The following is a 12,607-nucleotide window of genomic DNA, read 5'->3' as shown; positions in this document are numbered from 1 at the left end:
ATGATTAGTTGGTCAGGGATTAAAGACCAATAGTTAAGATCAATCTGCTGCAGCTTTGGTGATATTGGTCCAGGTATTGCTCCTCATTGCCTGGGTAGAAAGAGACAAAATATTCAGCCCGTGGCTGAAGCCAAGCTGCTGAATCTATTAGGCTCTAGCTATCTCCCATCCAAGCAGGACTGATGTGAGGCTGTATGCTTGAGTCTCCATGAGCTCTGAAGTGCCCCGCAACTACTCCAATAAAACTGAATCACTGAAAGAATGCTGCTATAGCTCCAGGGGGTTGGTGGACTTGACAATCCTGTTTCTCTGAAACATTCCTTAGTCTTGCTCTTGGCAAGCAGCCTATGCAGCTTTTATAAGAATGAGGGGCTTAGATGTCTACCCCCTTGAGACTAAAGACATTTATTATGCTAGTTTTGTCATTTCTCTTATCTTCTTTTGATTTGTTTTTATTCCAAAACTTCTACCCAAAGAGTTTCAGTATTCCTTTCTTTCCCTCCCACAGTATTCTTTCTCCTCCAATCTGACTCCTTTCACTTTTCTTCTGCCTTTTCAGAAATACTCCCTTCCTTCCACTTTCATTACTACCATCTAAAATTCTTCTTGCTCTAAAATTTCATTGTAAAATGTTTCTCAAGTGTATTTCTCACTGAGGCCTTTGCTACACATTAGTAGTAATAGTGGTACTACTACTGGTGGTAGTAGAAGCAATTTTGGTGACAGTAGTAGTAATGGTAATGGTACTTGTTATTTTTGTAAAGTTACAACAATTGCAATGCCATGTTCTTATATAAAGCTTTCAACACTTTCCCACTGTTATCCCATCTGACCCTTCCAGAAGTAACCCTCAACCAATCTTTGGAAGAGCATTAGCCATCAATGAATGTACTATCATGCAATGAGAACAACTTAAAACACAGGGACCGCCCCCCAAAAAAAATTGAACTGAAGCTCCCTACCTGAAAGAGCTTCCAAAGAGCTAATTAAAAAGCCAGTGAGGAAAGCACGTGTAGCTCAGTGGTTGACCACCTGCTAGAGCATCTGCTTCCTGTGTACAAGGTCCTGAATTCAATCCCCAGTACCTCCTATGAAAAATAACAATAATAATAAAAAGCCGATGGATTTAAAGTCAAATAAGTGAACAGATGTCAGTGCTGTGAAATTTTAGAGAAAGTGGAGACAATGCCTTGTGGTCATCTGGGGAGGTTTCTAGAAGGTGATAGAGCTGGATTTGGCATTGGAAATGGGAACGGGCCTTCTTGGTAGGGCGAACACAGTGAAAAAAGGCACAGATATTGAAAAAGGTAATAGAGAGAATGAAGAAGGAAGATAGAACAAATATCCAGTCCTAGCACTAGAGGAAATTATAAAAGACTTGACATGAAAATGAATTCCTTTCTAATGAAACCACAATTTATAACATATTATAAAACAATATAATGATGACGATGTATATGTATATTTTAGGCAACAAACTAAATGTGCAGGAAATGCTATTTGGGACTCAGGATAATTTCTCAACTCAAGAACTCAGGTTTTTCTTTATTTCTGGAAAAATTATACAACAAACTCCATTCACTTTATATCCTCTTCCTAGAATTCTTATTAGACCAATATTGGATCTTCTCAGTATAGTTCTTGTGTCTTTAATTTCTCTTTTCTATTTTCCATCTTTGGTTCATCGTTCTGTATTTTAAGTGATTTCTCAAATACAGCTTCAAATCCACTAATTCCTCTTTTTCCCCATATATGTATTGTCTGCTGTTTCATCTATCCATCAAAAATTTTAAATTTTAATTACTTTTCATTTCTAGAACTCCTATTCAGTATTTTTCAAATAATCCTGTCCTTTTTTCATAATATCCCATTCTTAGCTTGCAGATTTAATCCTTTATTTATCTTTTTAAATATTTGAAACCGTAATTTTAAAGTCTCTTTCCTCTCTCTTCATTACTTGATTTTTTCCCCCATTCATTGCTTGTACTGCATGGCTTTGATTTTTTTTTTTCCATTCATAATTTGTGTGGCATGTTTTCTTCATTCTTTGTAATTCTCCTCTATCAGTTCTATTTGAATAGGAATTATCTCGGGGCAGAGGGGAGTGTTTTAGTTTGCTAAGAGCTGCTGGGAGCAATATACCAGGGATGGGTTGGCTTTTACAATGGGAATTTATGTAGTTAAGAGCTTATAGTTCTGAAACTATGAAAGTGTCGAAATCAAGGCATCATCAGGAGATCCTTTTTCCCAAGCTCCTGCTGTGAGTGATCAGGCACATGGTAGGGCACAAAGGTGGCATTGGCTCATCTCTCCCCTCTCCTCCAGACTTCGTTGCTTTCAGCTTCTAGCTAAAGTGGCTTCCTCTCAACTTCTGGCTCCAGGGGCTTCTTGTTCAGCTTCTGAGTTCCTCTCTGTCTCTCTGGGTTTTTTTCTGTGTCCACAGCTTTTTATTCCTCTGTTTATAAAGTAAGAGAATTAAGACCCACCTAGGTCCAGCAATCTAATCAAAGGTTAACTGAAATAATTTAATCAAAAGGTCCCACTTACAACAGGTTTATACAGAGGAATGGATTAGCTTTAAGAACAGGACTTTTTCTGGGGTCTACAAATGATTCCAACTGCCATAGGGGGTTCATAAATGCACAGGATCATGTTCACAGACTTATGGGATTGGCTTCATTGTTTGGTTTCCCCAAGGTTCTAAAGATTTACAACCCTAGACCAGTTTTCATGCTTGTTTCTCAGTTCAAGGGCTGAGCTAAACCATGCAGTTAGTCTGAGAATTGGGTCCCCATTTCCTAAACTATTAATGTATGTTTGAGACCTGAAGGTTTTGAGATTGCTAATGTGGCTACCAGGGATCAAAGATTGGTGGCTAAATTTGAGGTCAGTCCTCAAGGCTAGTGGATAGAGTTTTTCTGATGGGATCACCATTTTCTGTTTCCTTTCTTACACAGGGCTGCAACCATAACTCTATTCCTGCATGGGTCTTATTGTAGATACCATATTGGTGTGCCTTAAGACAAAAACAACCATTTATAATCTCTCATGAACCTGGGGGTTGACTGGGCTTAGCTGGATGGTTCTTCTGCAGCTGGAGTTGCATTATCTGGAGAATGGATGGATTGGTACATTTGAGAGGACTCCCTCAAATACGGATGCTCTGGTGGTATCATCTGGAAGGCTGGCTCAGCTATGTGGTTCTTGGGCTTGATGTGGTATTTGCAGGGGCTGCCGTTGTCTGGAGACTTAACTGGGTTGGAACATCCTAAAAGGTCCATTTATTTGTCTGGGAGTCAGCTCTGGCTTTCAGTTGGGAGCAGCGTGGGGTGGTTGATCAGACTGTCTCAGTTCTTCTCCATGTGGTCTCCTCTTGTGGTCTGGGCTTCTCACAGCATGGCAGTTGGGTTCCAAGGAGGAACAATCTAAGTGGTGAAGATAGAAGCTGCAGATCTCTTAATGTCCAGCCCTAGAAGATACACAGCCTCACTCTTGCCATAGGTCCCAGGGCTACAGGACTAGTCCAGACTTGAAAAGAAGAGAAAGAGCTTCTACCTCTTTATGGAAGTAGTGGGAAAGAATTTGTGGTCACATTTAATCTACCAGAGTGGTTATGGAAAAGACTCCCCAAATAGTTTCTTAAAGAAACTGAGTTTGATGGCTTGATGGTAGCTTCATAATATCATCAGCAACTCAGACTCTTGGTTACAGGGTGGTGGCAAAATCCCCAGCCATTACAGCTGAGTTGCAGGTAGACGTTTAAGGAGACAGCAGAAGCACAAAAAGGAAACTAATAACTACATCAGCACCGATAAGTGCTTTTTCTTGAGGCTTTGCATGACTACCACTTACATTTCACTGATTTCCTTATCTTAAGGGAAGCTAGAATAGAAATGTCCAAAAGTAAGCATACTATTCTGTAAAAGGTCTTTTTAAATGTCTCTTTGTTTAACCTGAGGTGGATATGAGCTAAATGAAGTAAGGCAGTGGACCCAAACATACCTAATTCAGACTCTTTACTTCCCACTCACCACCCATTGGTTTGCTCGTGGCCAGAATTCTGTGGCAGGCTGATGTTTGTCTTGGTGAGACAGACATGCTGAAGATCGTCCTGATAACAAGGGGCACGCTTTAACCTGCAGGCAGCTGATGCAATGGGTGCAGGGACTATTTAGAAAAGGGTTTCAGGAACCATATTAATAAAAGTTCATTTGTAAGCCTAATTATACCCTTGCCAAATAATAGAGTTGGCTTTGGTACCATTTTTCTCTTCAGCTTAAATTGTAAATATTCTTTATCAGTAGGATTGAGAAGTCAGGCAAGTTTATGTTTAGGGACCCTGGTGCACAGTTTTAGATCTTTTTGCCTTCTTTCCAGGCCTGTTCTCCTGCCTCCTTATCCTCTAAGGTTCAGCAGCTATTGAGGATCAAGATGCCCTGTGAAAGGAGAAACTCATTCAAATGTAGGTGTTATTCACTGATAACAGCTTTATCTCCCAGCCCTCTGGTAGGAGGGCTTACCCTTTTATTGCGATACTGTAGGGGTCAGAGGGCTTTATAAAGGCCCTTCTCACAGCTCGCTTATAGACAAAGTCCTCTCTGCCTGGATGCAAGGCCAGTCCCAGGCTATGTGACACAGGAACATACTGGCATATTTAAAGAGGGGACACCACTCCTGTTCAATCTGCATTTGTTCTATAGCAGAGACCATCAAACTACAGCAAGTGGACCAGGCTGTTTGTATAAATAAAGTTTCATTGGAAGACAGAGTCATTTATTTATCACTGTTGGCTGCTTTCATGGATCAATGGCAGAATTATTTAGCTGCAGGAGAGGCCATCTGGTCCTTTACAGAAGAAGTTTGCCAAGCCCTGCTCTACTGTGTCCAAGGCAGAACTGGTTCCCTCCAAGACAGTGGTTCTCAAATGGATACAACTCTGTTTCTCAGGAGACATTTGGCAATGGCTAAAAACATTTTTAGTTCCCATATTAGGGGCAAAGTCGTTCCTGGTGTCTAGTGGAGAGTGGTTATAGGTACACTAAACATCCCATGATGCACAGGAATTACCCACAGTGTCAGGAGATGGAGGTTGAGAAACCCTGCTATAGGAAAACAGATGTTCTAGAAGACTATTACTGCGTTTCATCCCTTTATTCAACAAATGCTTACCGAATGTGTACACTGTACCAGGCCTGTCATGGGTTCTTTATATATATGTAGAATGCTAGGGAACCCACACAACAGATTACAAAGTTGGCACTGCCGTCATCCTTATTTTACAGATGAGAAATCTGAAACGAATTGAAGTTAATTTACCTAAAATCATCTAATTAGTAATGAAACAGGATTTTAATCTAGTGCTTGACAAGTACTCTATATTTGAAAAAACTTCTGTTTTAAAGGAGGAAAAAGTAGCATTTGAGGCCAGTGGCATCGCCATTCAAATTTTGTGTTTTTTTTTGTACACGTGAAATGAAGATAAAGATACCTTCTCTGAAGGAGGTTGTAGAGATTAAATCAGATAATGCGCAGAAAGCACTTGTGATGGGACCTCTAACTATGACAGTGGTGGCAATAAAAATGCTAGTTCCTATTCTTTTATTTCCAGTCCCGAATATGAATGCCTTTCGGATGTCTGGGAACCAGCTCCGTCAGCCACCTGCTAGAATTCCGAGTGCTGAAACTGAGGGCCGGTTCAGTGGGGACCCTGAGCACTTACTCTAATGAAACGTGAGCTGATTGTCTCGATTATTTCAGCCCCACAGAAAACGTGTCTTCTCCCCCACATGGCAGCACCCCTTCTCTGAGGCAGGGTGGAGTGAGGATTCCACCCCCCTGCCGGCCCTTTCTGCTCTGTCCAGCGCGGCTTCTCCCTGCAGAGCTGCTGGCGCTGGACGCACCGCCGAGTGACAGGCTGTCAGCCCGCAGAGCCAGCGTCCTAATCGCCTTGCCCGCACAGCCCAGCTCCAAACGCTCCTGCCGAGCACTCGCAACTGTCAAGAAGGTTTTCTCCTGACGGGAGAACACAATTTCACATTTTCAGAGTTAAGGCATAAACCCACCGGGCAGCTGGGGATGGGGAGCCAGCTGTGCTCCAAGCTGGACTTCACAGTCCCTCAGCAGGCAGGACGCTGTGCCTCATCTGCAACCAGCAGGCTTTGCCTTTTTATTTCTTTGTCTTTTCTATTTCTCCCTTTGCCCCGAGGCTTGACACTTTGCAAAGTTATGTCTTTTGCCTTGGCTGTATTATTTCTGGGAGGGCAGAACAGCTTTGGCTCCGGGATAATTAGAACATCGCAACCTGGGCCTCCAGCTTTGGGAGGAAGAACTCATGGGCTCTTTCTCCTCATTCAGTTTAGTCATCTCCACAGCCATCCCCTCCTCCTCTTCTGGTCCCTTCTTTCTTCTCCCACACCAGAGTTGTCCAGTCTTCTTGCCCCCTCTTTCCTGCCTCACTTGCTTAAGTTCATTTTGGCATTAGCACACTGGAGGATAGAAAAAAAGATGAAAAAGATAATCTCTGACCTTGGGAGAGTAGGGTCTGAAAGAAGCATCCAGACCGTGACTAGACCATGACAATACTCTTCTCTGAGCAAGCGGCTGTTAAAAGACTATTCTTGCCCTCTCCGCTTCTGCTGAGGCTGTAAAGCTGAGAGGAAAAGTAAAGCCACCTACCTTTTAAAGAGAGAAGCGAGACCATCTACAAAGAACTTGCTAGAGGGCAACCTCCTCAAAACATCCACCAGCCACCAGCCCGTGATCCGTCTCAAGTATATATAAAAGGGGAGGCCACAGAGTTGATGAGGGAAGACTATATAGAAGGGATGGCTTCAGTAAAATCAGAGCGATGCTCACAGCAGTGTTAGAAAGCATCTTCCTTATCCCCCATTCCAAGTGCACAAAGAGACCAGCAGAAGCAGTGTTTACCCCAATATAAAACAGAGACATGGAAACTATACCGATGCCAGATTGAGAACCTCAAATGTGGGGCTGGCACTTCAGAGTAATGGTTATTTTTGCATTTGAAATGAAGCAAGATGTGCTCCCCCGCTCCAGGACCCCAAAGTGAAGCTGGCCAGTGAACCCACCCACCCCTGTACCAAAGCTTCCGAGCAGCCATCCCGCTTGGAGGAGAGGTGTCTTAGAGAAACACCTACAAGACAGCAGACGCCTACACTACCCATTTACACTTAATTCACAGATACAAAAAAACAACCAACAATCAGCAGACATTTGAGGAAACCAGCAGCCCATGACAGAAAGACCAGAGAATATCTGACTTCAGAGGAAAGGAAGATTTTAAAATTATTAATAAAACTATGCTCAAAGAAATTTCGGAAAATATTATATACAAGAAACAAGAACTGTCTACTATCAAAAAGGGAGTAATGATTTTTTAAAGTTATTAGAAATGTAAAATAATATGGTCTAAATAAAAACAAATCCAAAGAAAATTTTCTAAAAAGCAAAACAATAGAACAAAGAAATGGGACTAAGAGAGAAAAAAATAAGAAACCAAGAAACAATACATCTGCCTAATAGGAGTTCCAGAAAAAAAAAAAAGAAAGAAAGAAATCAGAACATGAAGAGGAGAAAATAATCAATGAAAGAATGGAAGAAAATTTTCCAGAACTGAAGAAAGATAGTGAGTCAAGTTTGACAGGTTGATAGGGCTTAACCTGGGCATAGTACAATTAATTGTTTTAAGGATTTAAATGCATCCTTATGAATTTCAGGACATTAATGATAAAAATAATATCCCAGAATTTTTTTAGGGCAAGACAAAAGGCATTCACCTACCCCCAGAAAATTGGCAAGAGACTTCTTAGTAATGGCATTTAGTGTTGGGAGACAATAGAATAATGTCTTCACAAAGTTCTGAAGGGAAATACTATTCAAACTAGAATTCTATACACAGAAAAACCATCCATGAAGAGTGAAGATAGATATTTTCATGCCGACAAGATATTTCATACATACAACGTCAAATTACCACATACACTTTTTGAAAAAAAAAATTGCTTTTGAGAATGCACTCCAATGAAGGAAAAAAGGATCTAAGAAAAAAGAAGCCATGGACACTAAGAAACAAGGAAATTTCAGAGCGCACAAACGAGAAATACCAGCTTGACATAAAGTTGAACAAGCAGCTGAGAATTCCAAGGAAAATTTCTTCCAAGGAAATAAATTTTATTCAACAAATATTATGATCTAAGAGAAGGCAGAAAGATCCAAGTACCATGCTGAAAGCTTCTTTTCTCAAATATAAAAAGGAAAGGCAATTGCAAGCTCCAGTAAAAACGAAAAGGCACAAGAATGTCATGAATCAAAGCAAAACACATTACTAAAATATGGCATCAATTTACACATTCTATGGCATATTAAAAAAAGAAAACCCGTTGGCCTTGACATTTGAAATATTCTCTTGCAAGCAGCACAAGTTTAATGACAAAATTACGTAAGAGTGTAAGAGCATAAGCCCAACAGTGCAAGCACATTTTAAATCCTTGCATATTCCGTACTCTTCTCTAATATTTGATTTGCCCAAACAAGTCATGGAGTGGGAAAATATACTCTCTCCACTATGGGATCATAGAGTTAAGCACGAATAGGGGAGATGAGGCAGGAGTGAATATTTGCTTAAAAATAATCTAAACTGCTACATGAACAGTCCCGTGGTTAACCATCCCAGATTCCAAAGCACATAATCATTGTTTTCATGGGCTTGATATGAGTTCAACTTGCCTTCAAAAGTATAGAAATGTGGACCTATGTTCCTTTTATACCTTCGAACAGAAGATGAGAGCATCGTCTCTCCACAAGGCCCATGGCCCCACATCCTTCCTTACTTGAAGTACACGGTCCCAGAAGATTACCCCTGATTTATGACTCAGGACATATGAGCTCAAAGGAAACGGCTTCTAACTCCTCTCTAAAAATTTACTCTTCAATTTTCTGGTTTCTTCTCACCACTCCTCATTCTATGAAACCATAATCCATATGAATACCAGAAATCTCCAAATTGTCAAATCTAAAACGATAGTGTTGCTTTACATCTGTGAACTCAAGAAAAGTTTATTGATTTCTTACTTTATGAACTATAAACTGTGGTAGAGGGTAGGTATGCCAGAGTGAAAAACACAGATGTGGTCCTTGCTCTTACAGAAAGTAAAGTAGAGTGAGGGATACAAATTAATAGGCCATTTTATAATACCACCTGGAAAATGCTGTGAGAACAGCATGGTCTGTCACCATCCAATCTCACTATTTAGTTTGGTACTAAACAATATTTATATATTAAACTATTGAAAATTTTGCTTATTAATTTCTAACATTTGGAATAAAACGGAGGACAAAGGACTTAACCTAATTATAATTCCATAATATAAAATCAATGTCAAAACCTTGATAATATAAAAACAATGACAAAGCTGATACATGATGGAAGATGGAAAAGGGAAAGAAAAACGGAAAAGTCATATAGAGGTAGTAATTTATTTCTAAAAAGTTGGAAATAAGAGATAGTGTCTGAAGCAGGAAGAACCAAAAGTTAAGTTGCCAGGATAATATTTAAAGTTGTAGTGTTGTCAATGAAACTATAACCACTTAATCAGTACAGTCAGATGAGACACAGAAAGGAAGGTGACGTTAATGTATGTAGATGAGTTACATTCTTCATCTTCCAAATGAGGGAGTCTATAAATAAAAAACTAGTGGTCTATTATTCAGAATTATGTCTGTAAATAAAGGAAAAAATCAAAAAACCTTTAAGAAATGAAAATGGAAGTAGGGTAACCGTTCTAGGTTATGGAAGCCTGGCAAGCAAGAAATCGGGAACCCCAATGTTAGATCCAGATGGCATAACCTAAGAGCATAATATGTGTCAGACTAAGCATTATTCCTTGCTGCTGGCAACAACAAGCACTTCAGCCTCACTACTTTCAGTTGTTCCCCTCTGTTGATCAGCTAACATCCAGATTTATAACTGGCATCCCGAGTTGTATTCTACGATACATTGAATGTCTTCCACCATCTGACAGCACTCAAACCCTCCAGACTCATCCCCTACTACTCCCATTATGAGCTGGAAGTAAAACTAAATCAAAGCAGCTGCTTCCAGAACCATGGACAATAAAAGGACACAAGGGAGAAAATATTTTTGGTATTCTCTGGTGCCCAGATTGTGGTTTTCAAACACCACTTCCCACTAAGAGGAACCAGAATTTTTAGAGAAATAGCTGATTCCAGGTTTAGAGCAGATAATGTAAAAAAATGAGCCAAGCACACCTTGTCATACCATATTTCTTTTCTCTTATACTGAAAATCTCATTTCCTGATAACATGGGCATAACTTATTTGCTTTATCCTATAACATTCATTAAATAGGTTTCAAAATTATTTAAAAAAAACAGAATTACTACTACATAAAAATATGGAGTAGAGTCGGTTCTACTTGTTCTTACAATAGCACTCTACATGTTCAGTAAGAGGACTATACTCAAATATTACTTGGAATTATTCTTTAATTTTATATTCATTTAGATTGATTTGTTTTGTTTTGGTTTATTTTTCTATTTTAAAGTTTGACTTTCTTTAATTTTATTAAAACCTCTATAAACCTCAAAAGTCAAAACTATATACCAAGATATGCACCCTCTCCCTCCTACCTCTCTCCTCTGCCCTATCCTTAAAGAAATAATTTTTGAGGGATTTCTTTATGAATTATCTGTTCACTGTTTCTTATTCAGTAACTAGAATACTACTATTATGTATTTTGCTTTATTCTTTCAGCAATATATCCTGGAGATCAATCTGTATCAATTCCTAGAGATCTTTAGGGACTAGTTTCCAGAATCCTCTACATAGTTACATTAATTTTATTAAAATATTGCTAATGTATATAACAAATGAGCCCTACTCATACCCTTGAGAGCACATAAGATTTTGCATTGGTGCCCGTTTTTCTTAGACACAAATGGGGGCCTTCCACTCTGACCCAGATGGTCTATTCATTATAGGCCAAGTTGTTTCTAGCCTCTACACCCCGGCTAACGCTATTCTCCATGCTTGGAATACGGTCCTGCTTCTCTTTCATTTGCCCTATATTCAATGCAAGGTCACGTTTAAGTCCCACCTCCTCCATGAAGTTTTGCCGAGGCTTCCTTCCACTCAGGGAACTGTGCTTTGCATCCCCAGGCCTACGATGATGGCTAGTATATAGAAAATGCTCAATACATGTGGAGGTTGTCTTCAGGGTGATGTAGAAAGAATATGGGTTCTGGGGCCAGGTAAGTTCTAGGTTCAAATTCTAGCTTACCCACTTTGTAACCTATTAGTTATCTACTGCATAACAAATTACCCCTAAAGAGAAGTTGAAACCAACACACATTTATTATCCCACAATTTCTATGGGTCAGGTACCTGACATGGCTTAGCTGGGAGCTTCTGGCTCAAGAGCTTCTCACAGGCTAGAATCAAAGTGTTGGCTGGGGCTGCGGTCTCATCGGAAAGCTCACCTGGGGAATCTGCTTCCAAGCTCACGCACGTGATTGTTGGCTGCGTTTCCCTGCAGTATGTTGGACTAAGATCTCAGTCCTCATGAGCTCTTGGCCAGAGGCCTCCCTCTATTCCTTGCCATCTGGGCTTCCCCCCTGGAGCATCACACAACGCAGCAGCTGGCTTCCCCAGAGCCCACAAGCAAGAGAGAAAGTGCCAGCCAGAGAGAGAGAGGAGGGATGTCCCAGAGGAGGGAAGTCCCAGTTTTTTATAACCTAATCATGGAAGTGATATCCCATCACCTTGGCCAAATTATATTCCTTGCAGGCAAGTAACAGGTCCCCTCAAGCAGAGAGGACATGAACACCAGGAAGGAGGGGTCCCTGGGACCCAGGTCAGAAGCCCCCTACCACAGTAACTTTTTAACATTAGACAATTACTCCAACTCTCTTTCTTCTCCTGCAATATGGGAATAATAACAGCAATATTGCAATATTGTTGTGAACAACTAGAAATAATGCATGTAAATCACTGGGCACTAGTAAGAGCTCAATGTATGGTAACCATTACAACAACAATAAAAATAAAGCTGTCATTCTCCACTCCCCCCCATCCAGCTTTTACTTTCTGTTTGTGCTCCTTTGAACCTAAATCCCTTCTCTTTCTTTCCTCCCTAATATCTTATTAGCAACATGCCTCAAGTGATCAGCATGATGGGGCAATTACTAAGATAAAAAGTGCTTTTACGGCTTAGATTCTCCAGTTCAGTTTTATAAAATAGGCTGATTCTTTTCATGACTTCCTATTTTAATCCATTACCTTTGCAGAAAGACAAACCAAATTCACCAGAACCCTAGGAAATACTGATTTACAAACTAGAACGGTGTATATTTTTCTTGTAAATCTAGGTGGAAAATTGATCAGTTATAAACCTGCTAGAAAGCTCGTGGTTTTGCAAGATATATTATTGTATTTCAAGATACCAGATATTGCAAGAGGCTTTTGCTAGATTTTCCCTTTTTTCACTATGGCGATAAATTTTCCTGTCAAGTCTCAATTTTTTTTTACCCTTGTTAGAGTCAAGAGAAATGCTCAAGAAACACACAACTAA

This window comes from Dasypus novemcinctus, chromosome 7 (genome assembly GCF_030445035.2).
Source record: "Dasypus novemcinctus isolate mDasNov1 chromosome 7, mDasNov1.1.hap2, whole genome shotgun sequence".
Classification (NCBI taxonomy): domain Eukaryota; kingdom Metazoa; phylum Chordata; class Mammalia; order Cingulata; family Dasypodidae; genus Dasypus; species Dasypus novemcinctus.
This window is presented reverse-complemented; position numbering follows the sequence as displayed.